The sequence below is a fragment of the Heterocephalus glaber genome, unplaced genomic scaffold (assembly GCF_053883595.1).
Source record: "Heterocephalus glaber isolate CG9 unplaced genomic scaffold, H.glaber_assembly_v1.0 deba00001555, whole genome shotgun sequence".
NCBI classification, from domain to species: domain Eukaryota; kingdom Metazoa; phylum Chordata; class Mammalia; order Rodentia; family Bathyergidae; genus Heterocephalus; species Heterocephalus glaber.
In genome coordinates, this window is record NW_028258346.1 from 6232541 (window position 1) to 6260313 (window position 27773).

Below are 27773 nucleotides of genomic sequence, written 5' to 3' on the forward strand. Positions count from 1 at the left end.
TGGTTAGTGAAGCCAATGTGATCAGCCAGTGAGGCTAAAAATTTAATAGTAACATAGAAATGTCTAAAAAGGACTTTTAAAAAGAAGAATTAACCAGTTCAAGTGATTTCACAGTAATTGCATACTAGTAAAGCTCCTTTAACATTATTCAGCAAGAACTGTAGCCTATACAAAGTATGTTATGCATTACTAAATTCAAAGTATACTCCAGAAAGATTTATAATTAACTAGATAGAGGCAGTATGGAGGTAAATGTTAAAGCAGGGCCAAGTGCACATATGCAGGAACACAAGAAAAGTTTTGAAAGATTAGGTTTTTGGCAGTACCATTTACAGCTGAACACTGCAAATTAGTATTTGAAAGGCCAGTGTGAGAATGCCTTGTCATCATGATTCTAGAGATAACACTCCTCAAAATGAAGGTATCAGCCTGGTGAGAATGGTATAGAATCTTAAGGAAGGAATGATATGAAGATGAGGCCAAGACCCAAATTAGCACTATATGGATAAGTGATTGTATCCATCTTTTAAAGCAGAGATTGGTAAATATTTTAACAAAGGGACAGATAGAAATATTTTAGGTTTTGTGGACCATGTGGTTACTGACCTCAACAGTTTTGTTTGGCTCTTGCAGCACAACAATAATCATTCATAATGCATTAGTGAATGGATGTAACTGTGTTCCAATAAAATTTTATGTATAAAATCAGAAAGTGGGCCAGATTTGTATGGTTTACCTACCTCTGTTTTAGGGAGAAGGAATTAGTGGTTAAATAAATGACTATTTAATCATGTCCCTTAATTATGTTGTTCATTAACTCTTTTATGTAATTATCCATATAGTAGGTGTTTTTGTAGTTTTTGTTCTCAAATTGTCAAATTATTAAGATAGTAATTAAAATGACCAGACCATTCAGTTATAATTTTGATACCTAAGAAGGGATTACTGTTATTTGAATCTATCACATATTCTTGGGTTAGATGGGGCCTTCTAATTTTTTTGTTTTTTGCATGCCATTAGAATAATTTAATGAGTCAAGCATATTTTAATAGTAAAGTGATCTTTCTTCTAACAATATTTAGGTTATTCTTTGTAATTTAAATGTATTTGTATGGTCAAAACTTACATTTGCATTTGTCTTTTTATATGGGTCTAAAAGTAAGCTGGTGTAGGAAAGATTATCTATGACACCTATTATATTTATAGAGGAAATTTGGTGTTTTTTCTTTTTGTTAAGGAAATTCACCTAATCTTCAACATTAGTGTTATGTTTAGTGACATTTATGGATTTGTGTATAAAATTTTACTGTTATCATCTTTTTGGTTCTTTGAAAATACTCCTTTGGGTATGTGTAAATCCTGGAATTTAATGTGTTTTTATGTAAACCGTATTCACATTTATTTAGGCTATTTTAAAATTTATTTTCTATCTCCCTTGGAACTGCTACCTACATACAAGGCTTAGGTATTTATGACATGGTTTAGAGAGCTCATAAGTTTTTTTTAAAGCCAATTTTAACAGAAGCAACTAAGTGAACAAGTAACTCAAGATCACATTTACTTTTCTTTGGTTTTTGAGGCTGGAACATTTCACGGAAATGGGACAAAACAGAAGTCTTTCCTGATGTTAAAAAAATTTAAAAAAGGATACTAACTAGTTAAACCTTTTTAGGTGAACATTGAAAAGTAGTGCAAGTAGTCCCTGCTGGCTTTTTCAGAAACAGATACATGTCTAGATGACTTTGTTAATGAACTTTTTCTATGAATTTATAGAGAATTTTTAGTGATGATCATATTAACAGGCTTCTGAGGACCCTGGCGTAATGTGTACAAGATAGTCACACTGTGTCTTTGCTCCCAAATTGAGGGAGAAGAGATTAAAGCTAGCACCAGTAAATGTTGTAGATGTTATATAGAAGTCAGTTACGTGATTTTTACACTTGATCTTAGACAAAAGGCTGAGAAGCAATAGTTACATGATTTTTGAAAGGAGCTTAGTCAGGTATAGTGCTTTGACTGTGATTTTAGAGTGTGAAGGAATGGACATCTTTATTAATGGTGATTAGGAATTAATGGTCAGATTCTAAACTGGAAGCTGAGGCTTCAGACTGTAACATTTTTTTCACTTTCTAGTTGTTTACCATTTTGTCTTTTAATCTTGGGATCTGAATTGCTAGACCATTGCATCCCTCAGCCTTAAAAGTCCTTAACTTCCAGGAACCTCTTTCTTTATATTAAGCACTGTCAAAAGAACCACACTTTTATGATCTCACAACACTGCTTTGTCTTTGAAGTCTTACCAACTCCCTTAGCATTTTTCCCTCTTCCTCCCTTGATTGCATTTTGCACTTGGCTGACTGATTACAGTGAAGGACTTGAGGGCTGTCATGGGAATTCTCAATGCCAACTCATATTCTTTATTCACAGTGACTTTAAGGGGACCATTGAGTGATACTGACATTTCTTATGTTTGTATAGATCTTAAAAGTCAAATAGAGTAATAGATGTTTCTCTGGCTCCTTCATTGGTAAGAGTACTAGTTGACAATAGATGATATATATTAAATATTTTTAAATGAGTTTTAAACATTTTTATTTTCTTCATATTTAGACTTTAGCTCTTTTTCGTATGCTGTATTTTGCCAAAAGGATCTAAACCTTTGTTAATTATATGAATAAATTTTAGAGTATTTGTTGTTTGTTGTTAATCACAGAGTCCTATCAATTTAGAATCAAAAGAGCTAGGAGACCATCAGTTCATTTTCTGAGTCAGTATTGAGACCTTTTAACATATTTCCATACATATAGTTGCTACAGATCTACTAGCAATTTTTAGTTTTTTGTTGGCAGTTATGCTTTTACATATGCTTTTTTTTTCCTGCATGGGATTCTAATAGCTATCCCTTCCTTTTTTATAGCTGTTTAATCTCAGCTTAGCCTTTAACTTTTAGCTCAACTTCTACTTCTTCAAGGAAGCTTTTCCTGAAACTTCCTCTCTCTCCCCATTTGCTTAAGCACTTATGTTGCTATTCTTTGTTTTTCCTCTGGTAGCGGGAATTGAACTCAGGGTCTTTCACTTGCCGTGCAGGCTCTGTGCCACTGAGCTACATCCCTAGCCGTTAATGTACGTTTTTTCATAGTCCTTATGACAGTGTGTATTTATATAGTCTGTCTTCATCACTTGCTAGTCAGTTCCAGGGCTAGTCACTAATTGCTCATCATTTTATCTTCAAGGCCCTACATTTGCCTTACTCATAAGGAATGCTTGAGAGATCAGTTGTTGAATGAATGAATGAATAAATGAATGCATTTTTATGAAAAATAGTCAAGGGTATGAATGTATTTGACAGAACTTACTCAAAAGTAAGATCTTATAAGTCAAATAGAGTAATAGATGTTTCTCTGGCTCCTTCATAGGTAAAAGTTGCTTAAAAGGCAAAGTTACTCAAAAGTAAGTTAATACTTGTTAAGTGCCTTCCCCCTTCCTATTTCTTCCTCCTCTTCTCCTTCATATTACTACTGTTGAATATCTTCCTGTTAGATAGTTTCTATTACTACTAGATCTTTTGTTCATTGAATTGTAACTTCCTTGTTCTAGTTTTAGTCGTATTAGCCTTAAATGTACCCAACTTAGCTCCTCCCCTCTTTCTTTTTCATCTCATTCAGGCTGTGAATTTACTGCTATGATCATATCCTTTTTATTGAAGCCTTTGCCTATTTTGGCCTCCACATGTTAAGAAACAAAGCACATAGGTCTCTTGTGGTTTTTGGAAATCTTATTAGTATAGGCACTATTTTTTCTTTTGGAGTGTTCTTTCAAAGAAGTTTGTATAGTGAATGGCCTTAGAAGATAAGATAGAAGATCTCTCTCTGTAGCAAAGGGAAGGTATACTTATTGCCCATTATAAAACATTTGGTCACTTAACTCAGGATTCATTTGTCATTTAGTCCATGTGTAGACATCTAGTTGGACCATCTTTGTGTCATCATGACTGGAACACAGGGCAAAGGGAACTGATGCAAATATGTTGATATGTCCCATTATTAATAAAGTCCTTAGTGTGACTAAAAAATATTATCTTTAGCAGCATTCATGAAACTGGGGTTGGGCAAAGTCTTAGTTCTATTACAATTCTTGACACCAGAACAGTGCTGTTTCTTTTGTCTCCTTTGTTCTCTTGAAACAGATTTCTCTTTTTGTTCCTTAAATACATGCCATTTCTACAGTTAGTCTAGATTCTCTTCATTCTATTTGGATCCTTTAATCAGCACTTACAGTTTTATTTACCAACTGTACCTTTGTACCTCTCTGTCCATTTATTTCATTTGATATCCACATCCCAAATTTCAGCTACCACTCACCATTTTCCTTGGCATATTTTAATGGTGCCTACATATTTAAAAATAAAATAGATATAAATTTTCTCTATTTAATTCACTGTTACTTACTATTTAAATTAATGGCACTATTTCCCTCTTGATATTTAATACTGTTATTTTCAGCACTAGTTCAGTTTTTTTCTTTCTTTGTATAACTGGTATCTTAAGAAGTTCCCCAGCTTAACTAAATGATCCGAGCTAAGCATCATAAATGTGTTTTTCTCATCATTCAGATTCATTGCCATACTAATTATTTTTTGTGTGTTTGAAAATGTCTCTTTTAAAATTTGTACTCCAAAATTTCACAGTGTCTTATATAACAAACTCCCTAAGTATACTTCTCGGATTTATATAGTGGACTTTAATTTCTGTTTTTTTCACCTCATATGCCACTGATATATTTTATATGCCATCAGTTTTTTTCACATGAACTACTGCTCTTAAGACAATTTTCCATGCTTTGAATATTTATTTATGAACCTACACGGAGGTCTTTGTACTTATTTCTGTGGAATTTCCCCCAATTTATATTGGTCCTTGATCAATAAAAAAATTATCTTTAAAAGTATATGGTTGACTCTAGTTACTGTGCAAGTCAGATGATGAGTTAGTTTTCTTTTACTACATAAAATGCAAAATAATATTTTCTTCATAAGATTAGAAAAATAGAATTAGTTGATTATTATGATATTCTAAAACAGTGTAAAACAAGTGTTTCTCTTAAAATACTCTGTAAATATAATAACAGTTTAAGCCAAAATTCTTATTCCTCAGTGTAATCAGTTTCATATATAACATTTTGCTTTACTAGGTTGTCATAAATTTTTAAAAAATTTAGACGGCTCATCAAATATGGTGAATTTTTGGTCATTTTTAGTAGGAAGGAAAGTCACAATTACAAGTCTAGCCTCAAAAAATACAGTTAAGTTGGGAAGTAGTTCTTTCTTGATTAAAATATATCAGCAAGCATACTCCATTCAAGTTGGTTGGTTAGAATTTGACTAAGGAGATTTTAAAATGGAGACGCTATTTTTACATTGAAATTTTCAATTTATAAGGAATGTCTTTTGTTTCAAAAAATTCTCTTCATTATGTAGAATTAAGTGAATTGCCTTGAAGTTATGTTTTTAGTATTTTTGACAGAACACATGAGTAAGAATACTTATAGATTGTAGCAATTAGAGACAATTCACATTTGTGGTTTGGGCATAAATGTGTAAAAATTATACCCATCTATCTTATTACATTTCCTCTCTTCTCCCTGAGGACTTTACTATGTACTTTATCTGTAATTGTTGCCAGTTTTCTATCATGTTCTCACTGGGCTTCTGGTGCAAAAAATCTTATCCTCTTGATGACAGAGCTTGCCTGAATGATTTCATGCTCCTAGCATTTTTGTTCACGGGAATTAGGGGCAAAATGTAACTACAGCTGAACAGAGCGTCTATTTTTGTAATTTTGCAGTTTGGGCTCTGTTATTGGAACTAAATGAAGAGATGCAGGTGTTCTCCAGTCTAAGCCCTTTGGGAATTTTGATGGTAGATGCTTGAAAAGAAAATGCATGTGTTTCCAGAGTCAAACAGCAGCTGTGAGACAAGGATTTATGTTTTTCTCAGAACTTTGGGATTTCAAAATGTTACATTTAATCACAAGCACAGAAAGGGGAGCAAATGTTAAAGATGTTACGCATAAAAGTAAGTTTACTGATCTCTTTACCATACCAACTAGTTGTGGGAATATATGAACAAAGTGATTTTTAAGTGCGATATAAACAATTTCTAAAGGATTATGATAGTTTTCACAACAAAGCCTTTTGAGAACATTGATTGCATTTGTGACACACAATTTTTTATTCTAATTACTTACAAAAAACTATTGTTTTTTTCCATTTAGAAAAGCATACATGTGCATGCACACAAACAATGAAAGGTGTGGTAAAGTATTTGTTATATGCATTTTGATTATCCTTTTTTTCCAAATGTTTAAGTGATAAATTTCCAGTTGTAAAGACAGCACAACATTTTCAAGTATAAGAAATGTAACTTTTAAAAAATCTAGAATAATAACAATTAAAGAACTTTACAGATACATATTTAAAAAAGATATGTACTTAAATATTTGTATGTATTGAAACATATATTAAAATTTTTTTTTCATTCCAAATTATGAAGTTATTGTGTGTTTTGATTATCAAATTCTTCTTTGACTACTTTTTAACATTTTTTGCCATTCTCATATTTTATTATACTTTGTTTTTAGTTTAATAATTCATTATTTATTCAACAAATACTTTATTGGAAGTATTCTGTATGTAGAAATACAGTGATGCATCAAAGCTACTTTACTGCTATAATTTCTAGTGTATTGAGGAGTAGACATAAAAATAATTATGGCAGAATGAATGAATACGTTAATAAGTGAATCAATGATAAGGCCTTATATTCTGGGTTCACCATCATTCTTTGTAAACTATATTATCTTGAACAAGTCAATCATTCTGAATACTGGCTTCTCTTTTATAAAAAAGGATGTATTTTTTCTATTAAGGTTGTTGTGAAAATTAAGTTAAATACCATATACTCAAGTAATTGTAAACTATAAAATATAATACAAATTTTAAAGTTAATTCCTAAAAATAAAGTTAATTCCTATATTAATCACTTATTTAAAACTTAGAGTTCTTCTGACTTTTTTCTTTTCCTTCCTTGTTCTCTACATCCTAGCTGATCCCTTCTTTTATTTAAATTTCTCAATTTATCTGTATAAACCTGTGTGTATGTACTTCTGAAGCTAAGGAGAAAATCCTATACCACATTCCAGAATCCTTCTTCCTTGATTTTTTCCTTAAAGCTACAGGAAATTACTTGCTCCTTTGAATGGTACTGGATTCTGGAAGGAAGCCAGGAGAAAAATCTCTTGAGTCTTGTGGCTGATCAGTTATTTCCCTCATTTATAGCAGAAGGTCAAAAATTTGGCATTTTTTACTGATTATATAGTAAAAGTAAACTGGTATTCAAAGCAAATAAGTAATAGCTTCGTTAGTAAGCTAGTGTATAAGAATACTTACATTGGAAAAGGGATACAAGTGAACTTAATTATAAAGTATATAATATTTTATAATTTATTTAAGAATTTTAAATGTGGATCAGAAAGCTATCATTACACATTTGTATTTTAGAAAGATTGTTAATTTGCAAAGTAAGTTTTTAGTTTTGTAGGTCCCACCTTTTATGTTATAAGTTCCAATAACATTAACTGTGATCCTCTCCAGATTTTGAAGTTGGCTGTATAGTAACCTTCATACAAAACACTTAGGGATGAAACTCATATTAATCTTTGCTACTCTTCCCCTTTCTTAGCTTTTTTAGCCCCTGCAGAGGAAGCTTGATTTCACAAATAACTTTTGCATTCCTGTTAGTCACTACAGTATACATAGGAATCATTCTTAAACCATTGTTGTATTTTGTAAGTAAATAATGAGAGTCAGTTTTTCATTAATGTGTGAGAATTTACACAGGGTGTTTTTGTTTTATTTATTTTTTCCTCCATCTGATATCCTTCCTTCACCTCCTCTTTCTTCACTCCCTTCTAAGGACTACTATGGCACTTTGACCATGTACTAACAACTGATTATTACATGATAGGCATTCAGGAAGTATGGGATGATGCAAAAACATTTATTTTTTGCAATTTGAGGATAGCCTTATTGTTTACAGGCCTTTATCAATTTATTTTTAAATTTCTTTCTTGGAGAAATTTGTCGTTTGGTGGTAGCCTGTTAGAGAATATATATATTTTTTAATGTCATGATTCTCATGTAGATATAAAGATCTAACTAATTCATTAATAATGAGGAAACTAGGTGGATCAAAGGAGAATTAAAAGGAGAATTATAAAAACAGGTATTTATAAATCAGTAATATTGAAATAAGTTTGTAAGTGGGACAAATTTCTAACAATGAGGAAGGAGGTTAACTGTACTTTTTGACAGGATTTATTTGGATGTCTGTATTCATGAATTACTTTGTTTTGCTATTAGTTATCTACAGTTTACTGGTTTGTAAAGTAGCTCAAAGGCAATGAAATGTATAGAGTCCCATAGAGTCAGACTCAGGTACCTTGGAAGGGTGTGCTCTAAACAATGCAGCGCTTTCCATTGAAGCATCATTTGTTTCCTTAGGCCTTACTAAATTCCAGATGTCTAGGCTAATTTTTGCTGAGATGGTTTAAATATAGAGACAGGTCAGAAGTAATTTTGTGAAGCTAAGGTTCAATGCATGGAGAGAAAATTAAAGGGAAGTGATGCCACTGGCAGTGGGGAGGGATAAAGTAAGAGTTTCCGGATATCCAAAGGAGGTATTGATTGCTGAATAATTCTTGTGTGGCCCATAACTTGAGTTTGACTTGAAATCTTGTCATATTAATTTCCCTTCAGCCAGTTGCTTTGTAAGGGTTGGACACCTTTCAGAATGTTTCTTTATTTGGTTTTGTTTTGGTTTTTGTTAAGTAAATAAATAAAAGTTTATAACCAATTTTTGTTAAGAAAATAAATAATTTTAATGTATAATTCTAAATAATTTTCTTAGGAAAAGAATTCATACAGCAAATATTTGAATACTGAATTATGATAGGTGCAACTTCAGGTATTAAGGAACTATCTACCTTCCACCTCCACATACATGAAAGAGGATTTCCCAAACTCATAGAAGTAACATTTCTTTGATTATGACTTTTTAATTTTAGTGGTTACTATATTTATGAAATTAAAAATAAAGTATTATCTTAATTATTAAAAGCCTTTTTAAAATTTAAATTGTAGAAATTCCAACTTCTAATTAGAGTAAATATTTAATTTTTTGCACTTAAAATGTGGAAATCTGAAATGTAGGAATAGCTGAAAAAATATAGTAGACAAACTTGTGCAAAAGTCTGTTATAGATTAATAACAAAAGTACAAATATACTGTAGCAAAATGGCCAGTGGATATACAAGTAGAGACAAATGATTAAAAATACATGAAAAAAATTCAAACTGCAAGTAGTCTGTAAAATGGATATTATAATAATAAGGCACTATTTTTACCTGTGAAACCGACAAATATTTGATAAAATAAAAGGTAAATTTATAATGTGATGAATAGTTTCATGAAAATCTGGTAGGATTATGAATTGATACAAAGACTCCACAAATCAGTTTAGAACAATTTATCAAGTATTTAAGAGTGGTTATCTTTCCTAATCTCAGTTCCTAAAGGAGTAATCCTAGATGCGTTAAAAAACTTATATTTAGACTATAAAGATATTCATGTCATTTACAATAGTCACAGTCACCAGTAGTAAACAGTTACAAAATGCAACAGAATATATCCTTAGAATGCCTTCTTTGGAATCAGCTATTAAAAAGTATTTGTTATAGGATAATGTTCATATTAAGAAAGCTAGTATGAAAAAAGAAAAATATTAATCTACATTGAGGACTCAGTCTGTAACTGAGTGGTATAGCACTTGTCTATCATGTGTGAGGCCCTGGGTTTGGTCACCAGCATTGCAAACCAAAGGGAAAACTATATTGAATAAGATAACAGTTTAAAAAATTCACTCAATAGATGAACATATGGATTATGTGTGAATGTATTATAGTCATAGAAAAATTATTATTATTACCAATGCTTGATGGTATGAGTTATCTCCCACTCACATTTGTACTCTTCTGTGGTATTAGCTATTTTTGCTACCATTATAATTATCTAAATATTTCTTCAAAGTTTTTAATTTTCAACTAAGTTATTTATAGGTCACTATGGTTGTTTTTCTCACAAATAGGTGTTCTTTCACACTAGTTCTTTTGTAGTCTTTAAATTTCACTTTAAAAATTTTTATTTTTATTGGTATATGTTTGCAGTACATAAGGATTACATTCATTGTGAGGGGTTGGTACATGTAATTCTTTTTTTCATCCCCTTTCTCTTCCTTCTCTTCCACTGTGTCCTACAGAGTTTATAGGTCAGTTTTTAGAGATGCGTTACGGGTTTTACATATACCTCTTTATACATCTATAGAGAGGTTACTATTCACGTAATTAAGTCTTCAGACTTGATTATTCACTGTTTTGAATTGTTTAATTTTATTTATTGGCTTCTAGCTCCATGTAAGATACTATTAGAAGTTAGTAGAAAAAATGTATTTAACACACGGCTCTGATCAAACTTAACTTTAGCAAGTGTACTTGATTGGAAATAGAGGAGAGCAATTAATTTGATTTGAAGGAAGGAGGATTGAATGATCTTGGCAAAGGTCTCTGAAAGGGGAATTAATATTTAAGCCTTGAATGATAGAATGTTGCACATGCATTGAAAATTCTTATTTTGGCATTCTAAATACTTTGCATTTGCTCATATTCTAAGTGGTGAGTATGAACTAAATACTGTGTTTTTATAGAAGTATAAAATGAAAAGTGGTAAATATTGATGGGAAGTTAGTTTTTCCTCTAAGTAAGTATAATTACATTATCACTAAAAAATTTCAATTTTAAAATGATTCTAAAATATAAAATATTTTCAATACTCATTATTGTTACTTTTGTTTTCTAAGACATTTATAATTAAAATAAATATTGGGATTGTTGGATTATATTTAGTTCATGGGCTTGTTTTGAAGTTAATTACGTAGAACTTGATTTTCAGCCTTAGAAAAACAAATACAAAAGTGAATAAAGCATAATTTTTTTTATTGGACTCTTTGTTAAGAAGGTATAGCATAAGTAAGCTTCAGTCAGTCTGTGAAGGGATGACTTAACACAACTGTTGATGCATTTGGAGTGAAACATCTTTATCAAGTTAATACAAGAAGAGTCATGCCCTACTTGAACTACTCATTTTTAATAGCTGAACAGCAGCCTACGTGGGACTTTGAAATCCTGGGGAAATAAGATGCTTGCATACATCCACATATCAAAAGTATTTTATTCTTCAGCAGCTCTTTTCGCAAATGTTGAGCTCTTTTGTCATCTGCTAGGTTTTTGGCCTTCAGGTATTTGTGATCAATTTATTTACTTACTTACTTACTTATTTATTTATTTATTTATTTATTTATTTATTTATTCCCTTTAAGTTTATTGGTACATTTTAGGTATAAAATACAGTTACATTCATCATTGGGATCTTGTACCTTTACATGATGTATCTTGGTTCTTATGTTTTTTCCCATTCCCTTGCCCTCCCTCCACCCCCTCCACCCTTCCCTATTTGCAAAGACTTTGTTTCCATTTTTTTCCTCTTCTCATATTTTTTCTTTTCCCTTCTTTCCCTTCCCCTACCCCTCCCACTTCCCCTGCTCCTTTAGACCTTTTCTTCCCGTTACATGATATCAATTATACATTTTTAAAATTACAGTATCAAGATCTAGGAGACATTACCACAGATTATACAGAATTTAAAAGGATATAGAAAGCATATTACAAAAATCTTTTTTGAAATAAATTGGACAACTTCAAAGTAAGAAGTACCTTGGAAGACAAATTAATGAAACTAACTCTGGAGGTAATACAAAATTTGAATAGCACCTATTAAAGAAAGTATATTCCTAGCTTGAAAACCTACCTATATGACAACAGCAGGCTCATAAACACATTTTAACTGATAAATTATATCAAACAATTAAAGCAGAAAAAAGAAGGAACAATTCTCCCCTCATTTTAGGAACTCAACGTTGTGCTAATGCTAAAACTGGATAAAGATAATAGAAAAAAGTATGAACATAGATATAAATTTGTTTAACAAAACAAACTATTAGAAGTCAAATCTGGCAGTATGTAGAAAGTGGTTTTGTTATAGGGATGGCAGTGTTGGTTCAGCATTGGAAGATCCACCCGTAAAAGTCATCATTTTAACAGAGGAAAGGAAAAAGCCATATGATCCTGTCACTAGTTGGAGAAAATGTATTGGACCAAATTCCACAGCTGTTCATGGTAAAAGCTATCAGGAGACTAGAAGTAGAACAGAACCTTCTCAACAGATTAAAGACATGTACTCCATACTTCCAGCAAGAACGCCTTATATGAATGGAGAAGATACAATGCTTTCTCCTTAAGCTGGGGAACAAGGGCAGATATGCTTACTCTTTATCTTTATCTTTAAACTTTGAAAGCTAGTCCCCACCAAAATAGTCTGGCAATAAAATGACACAATTAGACTAGGACTGGCACGGTAGAAGCAAAATCTTTATATGTAGATGAAATGATCTTCTACAGAGAAAATACTAAGAAATCTCTGGGAGCCCCTAGAACTTGTACTTGAATTTAGCAGGATTAGAAAACACAGGTATATATAAAAATTCAGGCCTATGTATACTTGCTATAAATGAAGAACTGGATATTGAAATTTAAAAGTTATGTAGGAGTACAAAGGACCTAGAAAAGTTATAAAAAAACAAAAAACAAAAACAGTGTTGGAAGATGTTTAGCACCTAATTTTAAGACTTCTTCTAAAGCTACAGTAATCAAGTCAGTGTTTGTGTAAGGAAAGACATATAGATCATTTGAATAAAAGAGAGAATCTAGAAATAGAACCACACATATATGGTCCACTAAGTTTTGAAAGATTATTTAACATTAGCATTTTATAGAATATAAACTCATTTCAAAAGCTGAGGAAGAGACAGTGTCTTCAGCAAATGGCACTAGAACACCTGGTATCCATATATAAAAAATGAACCTCAACCCTTTTTTTCCATACATGAAAATAACTTGAAGGGATCTATGAACCTAAATAAGAAAGCCTAAAAGTATGAAACTTTAAGAAGAAATTATAAGGGAAAATGTTTATGAATTCGGGGTAGGCAAGAACTACCTAGGATACAAAAAACATGATGTATAAAAGAAAAAAAAATGATAAATGAGATTCCATCAAAATTTAGCACTTTAAATGACATCATTAAGAAAATGAAAAGTAGTCCTTAAACAGACCATATTTACAATGGCTATAACCTATGACCAGAATATATAAAGAATTCTTAGAGCTCATTAATAGACAACCCAATTAAAAAGTAGACATAAGAAGATGATAAATAGCCAGTACAGCACAAGGAATGGTGTGCAACTCTAGAATCAGAAAAATACTAATCAGTACAATAACAAGATTGAATTATACACTCATTAGGGAGATGAAGTTAAAAGTTTTAAAAGCCTTGTCATGACTTTTTCTTTTTGTTGGATTCTCCCCCTTTGTGTTTAATTTGTCACGCCCAATGGATTCATTCTGCTGGGTTTCCTGGGGTTGTGATCCTCATTGTCTTTTCCTAGGGTATCATCTAAAATTTGTTGGAGTGCTAGTTTGGTATTCATGAAGTTCCTGAGGTGCTCTTTATCATGAAAGTATCTTATTTCTCCATCAGTTTTGAAAGATAGTTTTGCAGGGTACATGAATCTGGGTTGGAGGCTGTTTTCCTTTAGGGCTTGAAATACATCACTCCAAGCTCTTCTTGCCTTGAGGGTTTGCATTGAGAAGTCTGCTGTGATTCTGATGGGCTTTCCTTTGTATATGATTTGTTTCTTTTCTCTCACTGCTTGTAGAATTTTATTCTTCTGTTGGATTTCTGGAATCCTAACTATTATATGCCTATGTGTAGATTTTTTTTGATCAAGTCTAGCTGGAGTCCTATATGCCTCACTTATCTGTATGTCAAGTTCTTTTCCCCTCCTTGGGAAGTTTTCTACCATTGCTTCTGTGGAGAGTTTTTTTTGTGTCATCTGCACTCTCTCCTGTTTCTTCATTGACTCCAGTCAGTCTTATGTTATTCTTCTTTGCATCGTCTAGCAGCTGCTGGATTGATTTCTCATGGTCCCTTACAGTTTTAAAGCAATTTTTCTTTTCCTGGTCACTAATTGCAATCTTTTCTTCTGTTTCTGAAATTCTATCCTCACATTGGTTCATTCTGCTGCACAGACTTTTGATGGAGCTTTTAATCTCTTGGAAATCTGTTTGTATCTGTTTTATGGATTCCATTTGTTTCCTATGTTGGGATTCCATCATGTTCCTCAGATCCTCTATTTTTTCATCTGTCTCCTCTAGATTTATTAATCATGTCTTGCACCATGAGCACAATCTTTGCTGTTATCTGAGTAATTATTTCTAATTTCATTTTTCCCAGATCCTCTTTTGTTGCCAGTTCAGGGAGTCCAGGTGGTTGAGTATCAGAGTGTTCCATCTCGTTTCCCTTTGGGGTTGCTGCACGTGATCTGGAAGTCTGTTTTTGAGGCTTATGTGTCTTCTCATTTCCATGGGGAAGGGGGTGCTTCTGGTGCCTATGCAGCTCACTTTCCCTGCCCTAGGAGCTTGGGATGGCGGTGGGGGAGCTTCCTTCCAGCTGCTGATACCAGCTCAGCTTCTCTGCCCTAGGAGCTTGGGATGGTGGCGGTGCAGCTTCTTCTGGGTGCTGGGATCAACTCAACTTCTCTGCCCTAGGATCATGGGATGGCGGTGCGGGAGCTTCCTTCCGGGTGCTGGGACCGGCTGAGCTCCTCTGCCCTAGGAGCTTGGGATAGCGGCAGGGAAGCTTCCTCGTGATCAATTTAATTACTGACCAACTTTATCCATTATTTTTAATGATTGCAGTCTCTTAAGTATGCCACTAAAGTTCACTGCTTAAAAGATCATGTTTAGATATTGTGTATTTCAAATTTATAAAAATTAAAACACATAGACCTAAATGTTATATAACATGAGGTGTGATTGAAAATGTGGTGAATGTTTAATATTTTGTGAGTGTCTTTAGTTTTGGTATCATAGCTGCTTTTAGTGTTCTGAGTTGATTCATGACATTTACCTCCTTTTGACTTTGAGGAAGAGCAGTGGTGCCTTATCTGATGAGAAAGGCTCATAATGTTTTTATGAGCCTGTCTTTCTATGGATGGCATGCGGCAGTTGCATTTGCCACAGTTTTGATCACACTTCACACTCAGATCACTACAAATAGCGAGTAATTTAGATGTAATCATACAAATAAATTTTTTTTCTCCTTCCCTCCCTCCCTCTGTCCCTCATCACCCCTCCCCTCCCCTTTCCCTCCCTAGCCTCTCTTCCTCCCCTTGCTTTCCCTCCTTTCCCTCCCCCTCTCCTCTGTTCCTTTCCCTTCCCTTACCCCCTCCTCCCTTTCCCTTTCCCTCCCTTTGTAATTCAGGCTGGCCTTAACATCTCAGTGATCCTCTTGGTAATTTGTTCACTTTAAATGTAGTGTAGAATGGTAGAATGTGTTCATGTCTAAGAGTTACATAGTGTATGCTCTATGTATTGCAGTACTGAAGTGTTATACTCTGTAACCCTTTGTAAACTTGTATAATTTTCCTAAAATATAGGGTATAGTTTATTTTAAATCATAACTTACAAAGACACAAAGCAACTAATTATACTTATTTTTTATTTTATTTTACTATCTGGTGGCTAGTTAAAAGAGAACTTTTAGGAAATATGAAGTGATGTAGCATAGTGAAGAAAAGTTTCATTTTATTTGAAGGAAGAAGTGTGTCTCTAACTTTAAGGTTGTTACTGTTAAAATTCTGATTCTAACTCTGGAACCCCTGTTTTTGTAAATCATTTGATATTCCTTTGATTGTTTCTAATGTCCTGCATATCTGTTTGAATCTGTTTCATGCATTCCATTTCTTTCTTATGTTGGGCGATCATGGTTTCCATTTCTTTCTTATGCTGGGCATTCATGGCTTCCAGCATGTTTCTGATCTCATCTATTTTCTTGTCTCTTTCTGCTCTAGAGCCTCTCATCATGTCTTTCACTCTGCTCACCATCTCTGTATTTATCTGGGAGATTATTTCTGCTTTGAATTTTTCTAGAGCCTCATGTATCTGCTTTGTTACTTCCTGTGCTATCAGTTCAGGGTGTCCAGGTGGTTGATTATCCGACTTGTCCACCTCATTTCCCCCAGAATTTCTTTTTTGGTCGTGTGGAAGCCTGCGTTTGTGCCTTGCTTAAATGTCTTCTCATTTTTGTTTTTGGTACTGTCCTTGGTTTAATTCCTCGGTTGATATTTCAAAATTGCTTCATCCAGGTATCTTTGTTGCTTGTGTTTAAAACCCTTGTGGAATGATTGCTTTTCAGAGATGTCTTCCAGATATGGCTTGTGTTTAGGTTTTGAGGCTCTAATGACTCTGAGGCTATTTTATTTTCCTTATACTAGGAAGGAAAACTGATTAGATCAATCACAATATGTTAGGCCAAATGTTACAATCAGCAATACCAAGCGCAGCTTAGAAAATGACAATTTTTGGTAGTTATTAATCTGTCACATTTAACTATGTGAAATATAAGCCCCTGTGCCTCTGTAGTGAGGGACCAGGTAGCAGAAGAGCTGGAAGGCAGGGGGGCGGGGGGGGTGTCGTGGAATTGGGCCTTGCAAGTGGCTGCAGGGCTAATGGGAGCACTGGATGAAGGCGGGGCTCCAAGCTGCTCCGGGGACCTCACCATGCCATGGGCAGGAACCGGAACACAGGGGAGGAGCCTCAGACTGCTTGGCCGACCCCAGGCTCCTTTGATTTTTTTCTTAACTTATTATATTGTAATACCAAGTAGAAAATACTGTTGTATTGATTGTCCATTGCATAAGAAACCTCTTTAGAAAGGTTACCATTCACATAATAAGCCAATTAAATTTGAGTAATATTGTTAATTACAATGATTTTCTGGAATATGGTGATAAAATTGCTATTTCCACGAAAGTGTCATATTATGACAGTAGTGAACAGATGGAAGATTAAGCAAGGTACCATATGGCTCATAGTAGACAATACTGGTATTATTTGGCTGTCTTTAAATCTTTAGGGGAAACATACTAAGAAGTAGTATTTCTAGATCAAGTGTTGCTTCTATTTTTAGGTTTGTTTTTTCTTTTTTGTTACTGGGGATGGAACTGAGGACCTTGCACTTACAAGGCAGGCAGCAGAACCACTGAGCTAAATCCCTGGCCCTTCAGTTCTTGATTTTTTATGACCTTGAGATGTGTCATTAGTTTATTTATTTGGAATTCCTCTTTTTTCTAATGCAGAAATTCACAGCTGTAAAATTCCATCTGTGAACTGCTTTCATTGTGTCCCCTAGATTCAGATATGTTGGGTTTCCATTATTATTTGATTCCAGGAATTTTAAAATTTCTCCCTTGATTTCTTTAGTGACTCACATCTTTCACAAATGTGTTATTTAGTCTTTATATGTTTGTGGTATTTCTGTGTTTATTTTGCTATTGATTTCTAGTTCCATTTCATTGTGATCTGATAGGTTGCCTGAGATTATTTCAGGTTTTTATTTTATTTCATTTTTTTTGTTTTGGTAATTATTGAGACTTACTTTATATCCTAAAATAGTCTATTAATGGAGAAAGTTCTGTGGGTCGCTAAAAATAATTTTTTTTATTGTTGGATGAAATATTCTTGTTTCTCTTGATTTTTTTTTTTTTTTTGATGTGGTATACCTATTTGTGAGAGTAGGGTACTGAAGTCACTCATTATGATTATAATGGGGTCTTATTAATTCACCTCCCAAGCCAACTAAGTGGCCCTAATATTTGCTTCTCCTTTGCATTCTGTAATCTTATGAATATTTTTATTAAAGCAGTTTTAAACATAATGGTTAATTTTTGGATTCTTTCCCACTAAGTTATGAGCATCTCAAATTCAGGGACTATTTCCCCTTTATTTCTGAAAGGCAGATGCTTACTTTTAGGCATATAATTATATATGCCTGTTTAGTGACAGTTTGTTGAATTGATAAATTGTTTTTAATAAAAACAAAATCTGTGGTAACAGTTAATGGTAAGCTTGATTTTAATGAAAATTAATGCAAATCAACACAAGAGGCAGAAATAAGGAAATGGAATTACACAAGTATTTCCACATTTAACTTCAGTCACTCTGTGAGTTTCTTCCTCTTATTCACCACTTTAGCATTGTTTGGTCTTTCTGCTTTATTAGTTCTAGTGACTTTGTCGAAAGGTACAAGTTCTCAATCTAGTTATATAGTTATAACTTCACTTTTTCATTAATAGTTTATTCTATGAATACTGTTAATTTGTATTTCATGATATGACTAGAAACATGAAATTTCCCCACATATTTGGCACTTTAAGTGTATAAATATGAAGTTGGTTAACTGAAGTCATTTAAGCAAATCTGGTTAGGAGAACTAGTCCTGGAAGTGAAGTAAAGGGATGAAGGCAGTGCTGTGTCATTTATAGGAAAAGAGTCCATAGAAGTATGTGGGCAGTGTAAATATATGAGGGGATTTTCCTGGAATATATTAGAGGCTAAGAATCTCTCTAAATAGGTCAGGAATATTTGGACAGGAGATTAAAAATGCCAGTGTGGTAGAGGTTGTATGTCTTCATTGTCATTTAGGAATATTTGACTTTTAAGGGAGAAGATAATGCTGTTTGGAGCTGGCCTTAGGTTGCAGTAAGTCCCACTAGAAGTTGATAGAGGCTATACATAGGGAGCAATTTGGATTTGCTAGCAGGGTACCAGTTATGTTTAATGTAATGATACCATTAGGTTTAGAACTATTGGTTTTTGCCTTTGAATAACCTAGTTCAACCTGGGCCCTAACCAAATGCAGGAGGTTAATATTCAGATTTATTTAATGAATAAATTGGAGTAGTTCATTGGCAGAACAAATTAAACTTTCACTGCTTGAGTGCTTATGCTTACACAGTATAGTGTAGGAGGATCATCAGCCAGTTTGTCTTCTGACAGCAGAGAACTCTAAACTGAGGTTTCCTGTGGAAGAACTATCTAACTTGAACCCCAGAACTTTTACTAAAAAATTTATGAAGTGGGATGATAGTAAATTATTCAAGTCATAAAAGCAAGTATGTTATTAATTGACAATTTATTGACTTCATCCCCAAGGCCAGTTAAAAGAAAAAAGAAGAAAGGTTAGATTTTTAAGCTACACTTTGCTGTGTGAGGTCCGTTTTTAGTTAGGCTGTAATTAATTAACTCAATTAAACATGTATTAGTACATGAGTAAAAATTCCACTCTTATAAATCTGGGAAATATGTAGTAATAGATCCAGTACTAACAAAATTGTGACCCTGACAATGGCTAAGAGTAATGGGCACCCCAAAATTTGCGTGTCATCTTTATACTCTTGGTAAAGAGTAGCAGTAGTCCAGTGTTCCACATATGTATTCTGAATCTTTTATTATATGCCTGTGCTACATATATTAATGTATGTTTACTTGACATCAGAGAAAATATTAATCTTTACGATTATATATATACATATATAATTTTTATTTTTTGAGACAGGATCTTGCTCTGTAATTCAGGGTAGACATGAACTCACTATGTAGCCCAAGCTGGCCCCGAACTCTTGGCAATCCTCCTGCCTTGGCCTCCCAAATGCTGGGATTACAAGCATGTGCCATCATGTCTGGCTGGGTACAATTAATTATATTTTAAACTGTTAACTTCAGCTAGTTTCACCCCTTCAAAAATTGTTAGAAATTAACCTCTGGCTTTATAATTTGGAGTTAAAATTTTTACTGACATATATATAAGCCAAGAAAGATTTTGAAACTTTCCATTTTACTTTAGTCTTCCTTAAAAAAGAGGTACTTCTAGTTTATGAACAGTAAAATGAAATTCCATAGATAGAACTATTATTTTTCCTTTGAAAAGTTATTAATATTGAGATTCTTAAACATTTTTTGCATCTTTCCTGTGTATTATTTCATTTGGTTATTCTTATTAATTTTGAAAATTACTGTAAATATTGATTAGGTTTTCAGTATTCCATATTTTAAAATCTCTGATATTAGAAGCCCTTATATAATTAATGATCTCTCACTATTGCTGATGGCTTGAGTTGAGGTCAAATTTTAACTTAGATGCTATGTGTTTGTTTCTTTTGGTCATCTACTGCCCTATAACTTGAGAGTATATAAAGATAAATTGTCTGATTGGAAATTTCTTGTACTTCCTTGGTAATGTAGATTTACACAGCAGTTCTAGCTGAATAATATCTTATGGTTCAAATTTCCAAAGATATGTTTTTCTCTCACTACCTAATATAAAGCTTTGGTCATACAAGTCACCTTTCTATATAATGGCTTTCTTTCCTCTTTATAACTTGATTTTCACAGATATTTTGTTACAGCGATGAGCTAACACAAGGACACTCATACCAGTTTCCTTTTTTAGACAATTTTCTTTTTTAGTGATACCTCAAATAATGCCAAATCATATAATTAATAATGTCTTAGATATTATAAGATGTAGGAAAAATGACATAAGCAGCACAGGCAGCTTGAAGGCTACTGAAAACGGTTCATAGCCTTGGACCTGATTGTCACATGACATATAATGGCCTTTATAGGAAGAACTTGTGAGGGTAAAGCTGGTAATTAATTAAATTGTGGTATTTCTTGTTATATGTATAAGCAAGACTTTGAATGTTATGCTGTATCAGTCCACCATCGAGTTGTATATTGCATCATCATTTAATGAGCACCTCTAGAGCACTGACCTAAGTTTAGAAAAAGATCTAGAGAGCCTGAACCATTCATCTATTGTATGATCAGTGGTTCTTTGGTCTTGGCTTTGAGATAAGAGCTGTTAGGTTGCTTCTTCAGTATCGATAACAATTTTTAGTGGGCAAGAATTCTCCAGTGTATTGTTTAAAAAAAAAAACTTGTATTATGAACCTAGATGCATACACAAATATACTGTTATATTTGTAAACTAGTAGGGGTTATGTATCATATTCAAATTAAGCATTCTTTTTGAATTTTCATTTTGAATAGGTATGATAATGTGTTTATATTATCCATTAAAAGTTTATCAGCATACCAATAAACATTAACACTGTGTAGTCAATTATTCTATAGACAAACATTCGTTGATTATTTAGTGGAGAAATAATAGAAAACTATTGATAAATTTCCATGATAAAATATAGCCTCTCAGTGATACTTCCCATTTAGCTATTTATGTCTTTCAGTATAGACAAACAAAAGAATAAACAAATTTAAATTATGGAATATGGACGTTTACTTCAGTGGCAAGAAATGTCTGAATATTGAGAAAAACTTATATAAAAGCATTCATGTGTAAAGTTTTCTAACTGGGATGGTCAGTTTTGTTATTAGTATACAAATGATGCACAATGATATATTGTAATACTTTTCAGTTCTATCAAATCTAATGTTCTTTTAACATGAATTTTATAATGTCCCTGTACTATCCTGAAATACATATCAGACGGACATGGCAGTGCCTGCCTGCTGTACCAGCAGTCTGGTACGCTGAGGCAGGAGGATCACAAATTCAAGCTATGCCTGGGCAACTAAGAGACTTGAAGCTAATCTTTTCAATAGTTATGTTTTCCTTTGCAGGTCCTTCTTTCTGGTGAAACTGAAAATATCAGATCACCCAGCTCTGCTGTTTATGCCCGATTCTCACTATAAATCTGGCTCAAAGCAGACAGCATTACTCATGTCACAGCCTGAACATTGGGCTGCCTTGAAATTTCTTCTTCCAGATTAATTAATCTACTACCCTTAATCTCAGTCCCCTGCAAAGTCTCAGGATATGAGTAAAGTATTCAGAAATGTTTTTTGCCAGAGTATAACACACATGGCCTCGAGCCCAACTGCCAGTTGGAGTCCTGGTTTCCACTGAAACTTCCTGAGTCTGGCTTTTACTGTCTGTATTCTTATCAGCATTATATTCTACTGAGATCTGACCAGACTCTCCCATCAAGCTTGGATTAGAGAAATCTAGCGGTTCTCCAACCTGCATCTCCAAACCTTTCCAAATACCTGGTTTCTAAAACATATGGTCAGGTACAATTACAGCAATTACCCTCTCTTTTCGTAGTCCCTTCTATCTTGGTCACTTTCTTGTTGCTGGGACAAAATACAACTTAAAGCAGAAGAAGTTTATTTTGGCTCATGGTTTCAGTTCATGCTTGGCTGCTTGTAAGGCAGAAACACCATGGTGGAAAGGCTGGTCCTCTCTTTCTGTGATTTTTGACTAATATTTACACATTGTATTTTCTCAGGAAATTCATTATCTTTGTCTTATTTGACTATTTAACTTTCATCTTAGTTTAAACCATTTACTAATATGTTAAGATTGAATAGCTACTTCTGGTATTTATTTTGAGAACTACAGTACTACTTTGAAATACTGGAAGAGAACATTAATTTTCCATTTTTATTTGCAATCAAACCTTTTTAAAAGAGAAAGCATTTAATCTGTCAATTCTGCTCCATGTTTTATAGAGTAGTGAACCTTACATGTACAGTATTGAAGTTTACCTAAAAATCCATCACTTTTGTATTTATAGTATGGAAAAGCTAAATTTTCCTAACTGCTTTCTTTTCTATTTGGCCAGGTCATTTTTGGGTCACGCATTGTTACTTTCATAAATCTACTTGCCTTTGGCCCTTGGTTACTCAGAGTTTACATTTAGTTTTGAGGCAGTTAATGCTCAGATATTTAAAACTAAACAAATGTTTAGCATTCACCTGATTTAAACAATTGTCTCCTTAAATAAATATTCAATCACTTCCACAAGAAAACAAAATGATGTTAGTTATCAGATGGGTTGGATGTTTTTATATTGTTTTAGAAGCTGCAGATCTTTTTTCATTTTCCAATATTAAGGATTGAGCCCAAGGGTACTAAGCTACATCCCCATCCATTTTTATTAGTTGCCCAGGCTGAGTATAAGCTTGCAGCCCTCCTGCCTCAGCCTCCAGAGTAGCTGGAAATCTAGGTATGTGGTACTGCTCCCTGAAGAAATTGAAGATTCTTTTGTGTACAGTTTTATGTATGTGCTTAAATAATTGTATTAGGTAATGGATATATATTTATATTTCCTATAAAAAGCTTTAAATTTTATTTATTCTCTTTTATTACTTACACTTCTGTCAGAGAAACTTTTTTTTCATTTCTAGGGCTTAGAGTGATTTTAAATTTGCATTTGAATGGCATTTGTAATTTCATTTTGTAGTACTTGCACATAAACTTTCTTTGGCTTAATGGACCACTTATTTTACCCCTTCCCTATGAAAAATGTGATATGGGATATTAAAGGGATTAAGATAATATGTAATGTAATGTAAGATATCTTTAACACATAGTTACTTGTATTCAGGTCCCCCCCCCCCCATTAACTTTATTGGTACATTTTAGGTATACAATACAGTTACATTCATGATTGGGATCTTGTACCATTACATGAGTCTTTTGGTTCTTATTTTTTTTCCCCTTCCCTTGCCCTCCCTTCACCCCCTCCACCCTTCCCTATTTGCAAAGACCTTGTTTCCATTTTTTTCCTCCTCTCATATTTTTTCCTTTCCCTTCTTTCCCTTCCCCTACCACTCCCAATCCCCCTGCTCTTTTAGACCTTTTCTTCCTGTTACACAATATCAGTTATACATTTTTAAAATTACAATATTAAGATCTAGGAGACATTACTACAGATTTTACAGAATTTAAAAGGATATAGAAAGCATATTACAAAAATCTTTTTTGAAATAAATTTGACAACTTCTAAGAAGTAACTTAGAAGACAAAATAATGAACTAACTCTGGAGGAAGTATAAAATTTGAATAGCACCTATTAAAGAAAGTATATTCCTAGCTTGTAAACCTACCTATATGACAACAGCAGGCTCATATACATTTTAACTGATAAATTATATCAAACAATTAAAGCAGAAAAAAGAAGGAACACTTCTCCCCTCATTTTAGGAATTCAACATTGTGCTAATCCTAAAATTGGATAAAGGTAATAGAAGAAAAAGTATGAACATAGATATAAATTTGTTTAACAAAACAAACTATTAGAAGTCAGATCTGGCAGTATATAGAAAGTGGTTTTGTTATAGGGATGGCAGTGTTGGTTCAGCATTGGAAGATCCACCCCCAAAAGTCATCATTTTATCAGAGGAAAGGAAAAAGCCATATGATCCTGTCACTAGTTGGAGAAAAAGTATTGGACCAAATTCTACAGCTGTTCATGGTAAAAGCTATCAGGAGACTAGAAGTAGAACAGAACCTTGTCAACAAATTAAAGACATGTGCTCCATACTTCCAGCCGAGAATGCCTTGTATGAATGGAGAAGATACAATGCTTTCTCCTTAAGGAGGGGAACAAGGGCAGATATGCTTACTCTTTATCTGTCGATTAAACATTGAAAGCTAGTCCCCACCAAAATAGTCTGGCAATTAAATGACACAACTAGGATAGGCCTGGCATGGCAGAAGCAAAATCTTTATATGTAGATGAAATGATCATCTACAGAGAAAATACTAAGAAATCTCTAGGAGCCCCTAGAACTTGTACTTGAATTTAGCAGGATTAGAAAACACAAGGTATATATAAAAATTCAGGTCTGTGTATACTTGCTATAAATGAAGAACTGGATATTGAAATTTAAAAGTTATGTAGGAGTACAAAGGACCCAGAAATGCCAAAAACAAAAACAAAAACAGTATTGGAAGACATTTAGTACCCAATTTTAAGACTTCTTCTAAAGCTACAGTAATAAAGGCATGTTGGGTGTAAGGAAAGACATATAGATCATTTGAATAAAAGAGAGAATCTAGAAATAGAACCACACATATATGGTCCACTAAGTTTTGAAAGATTATTTAACATTAGCATTTTATAGAATATAAACTTGATTCAAGAGCCGAGGCAGAGAAAGTGTCCTCAGCAAACGGCACTAGAACACCTGGTATCCATATATAAAAAATGAACCTCAACCCTTTTTTTCCATACATGAAAATAACTTGAAGGGATCTATGAACCTAAATAAGAAAGCCTAAAAGTATGAAACTTTAAGAAGAAATTATAAGGGAAAATGTTTATGAATTCGGGGTAGGCAAGAACTACCTAGGATACAAAAAACATGATGTATAAAAGAAAAAAAAATGATAAATGAGATTCCATCAAAATTTAGCACTTTAAATGACATCATTAAAATGAAAAGTAGTCCTTAAACAGACCATATTTACAATGGCTATAACCTATGACCAGAATATATAAAGAATTCTTAGAGCTCATTAATAGACAACCCAATTAAAAAGTAGACATAAGAAGATGATAAATAGCCAGTACAGCACAAGGAATGGTGTGCAACTCTAGAATCAGAAAAATACTAATCAGTACAATAATAAGATTGAATTATACACTCATTAGGGAGATGAAGTTAAAAGTTTTAAAAGCCTTGTCATGACTTTTTCTTTTTGTTGGATTCTCCCCCTTTGTGTTTAATTTGTCACGCCCAATGGATTCATTCTGCTGGGTTTCCTGGGGTTGTGATCCTCATTGTCTTTTCCTAGGGTATCATCTAAAATTTGTTGGAGTGCTAGTTTGGTATTCATGAAGTTCCTGAGGTGCTCTTTATCATGAAAGTATCTTATTTCTCCATCAGTTTTGAAAGATAGTTTTGCAGGGTACATGAATCTGGGTTGGAGGCTGTTTTCCTTTAGGGCTTGAAATACATCACTCCAAGCTCTTCTTGCCTTGAGGGTTTGCATTGAGAAGTCTGCTGTGATTCTGATGGGCTTTCCTTTGTATATGATTTGTTTCTTTTCTCTCACTGCTTGTAGAATTTTGTTCTTCTGTTGGATTTCTGGAATCCTAACTATTATATGCCTATGTGTAGATTTTTTTTGATCAAGTCTAGCTGGAGTCCTATATGCCTCACTTATCTGTATGTCAAGTTCTTTTCCCCTCCTTGGGAAGTTTTCTGCCATCACTTCTGTGGAGAGTTTTTTTTGTGTCATCTGCACTCTCTCCTGTTTCTTCATTGACTCCAATCAGTCTTATGTTATTGTTCTTTGCATTGTCTAGCAGCTGCTGGATTGATTTCTCATGGTCCCTTACAGTTTTAAAGCAATTTTTCTTTTCCTGGTCATTAATTGCAATCTTTTCTTCTGTTTCTGAAATTCTATCCTCACATTGGTTCATTCTGCTGTGCAGACTTTAGATGGAGTTTTTAATCTCTTGGAAATCTGTTTGTATCTGTTTTATGGATTCCATTTGTTTCCTATGTTGGGATTCCATCATATTCCTCAGATCCTCTATTTTTTTTTTCTGTGTCCTCTCTAGATTTATTAATTGTGTCTTGGACCATGAGCAAACTCTTTGCTGTTATCTGAGTAATTATTTCTGATTTCATTTTTCCCAGATCCTCTTTTGTTGCCAGTTCAGAGAGTCCAGGTAGTTGAGTATCAGAGTGTTCCATCTCGTTTTCCTTTGAGGTTGCTCTAAGTGATCCAGAAGTCTGTTTTTGATGCTTGTTTATGTGTCTTCTCATTTCCACGGTGGGGGAGGGGGTGCTTTTGGCACCCACTTGGCTCATCTTCTCTTCCCTAGGAGCTTAGGATGGCAGCGGAGGAGCTTCCTTCTGAGTGCCAGGACCGGCTCACCTTCTCTGCCCTAGGAGCTTGGGATGGTGGCGGGGGAGCTTCCTTCTAGGTGCTCGACTGGCTCAGCTTCACTGCCCTTGGAGCCTGGGATGATGGTGGGGAGCTTCCTTCCGGGTGCCTGTATTCGGTCTTATTTCTCTCTGTTTTTGTCTCTAGGGTGTTTCAAAACTTAGATTTCTTTGCTAAATACAAGAAAAGTGAGATTTTTTTTATCTTCACCATTTGTAATAAAGTGTCAACTCCTGGCAATGCTTTTTGGACCCTCAAATTTTTAGCGAACCAAACAAGCTACTACTTTGTCGTGTTAGAGAAAACAGTCAGTTGGACACCTACCTATTTGCCCTTGTCCAAAGACTGTGCTTCTTTACCTGTATCATTCTAATATGTGTTCTTGTTGTTGTTAGTGTCCTTAAAACCCTCCTGCTTGCCTCCTGAGCATCTGGGGCTGCAGATGTGTACCCCTGTGTCTCCTGTCCTTGCTTTTGCCTTTGATTATTTAACTGCTCTTTTCTCAGAGCAACTTGTTATTGACTCTTCTTTTCTGCTTGTATGGAAGGAAACAGTCATCTTTTTCATGGGACACTTGAGCTAAAATGTGTATAGGTGCTCTGTTAAACTTACTCAGTAGGGTCAGACTGAATCTTTAGATTTAGGTTTTACTAAGTCACTAATGTTTCAGTTAATTATGTTCAACAGCTTTTCACTGTGTAGAGATTCTGATTTTTTTTATGACTTTTGAGAACTGAAGAATATTCTCCTGTTCTTTATGTTGCTCTGGACCTATAAATGTAATGTTGATTATGGCAATTTTCCATATTTTAACACAAAAGAATAAAATGAAAATACAGTTTTTATTTCTAGTTGTTCATGATCTCTCATCTTAGCTTAATGTGAACAATGAATAAAAATTTTTAGTATTAATCATTTTTCTTTGAGACCTGTT

At 33.6% G+C, this 27773-nt stretch overlaps 1 protein-coding gene across 9 annotated transcripts in view; it reads left to right on the forward strand.

Annotated features, from left to right (window-relative positions):
* Positions 1–27773, forward strand: part of Vps13b (vacuolar protein sorting 13 homolog B) — a 728055-nt gene that overhangs the window by 199865 nt on the left and 500417 nt on the right. The gene's annotated exons all lie outside the window — the stretch shown is intronic.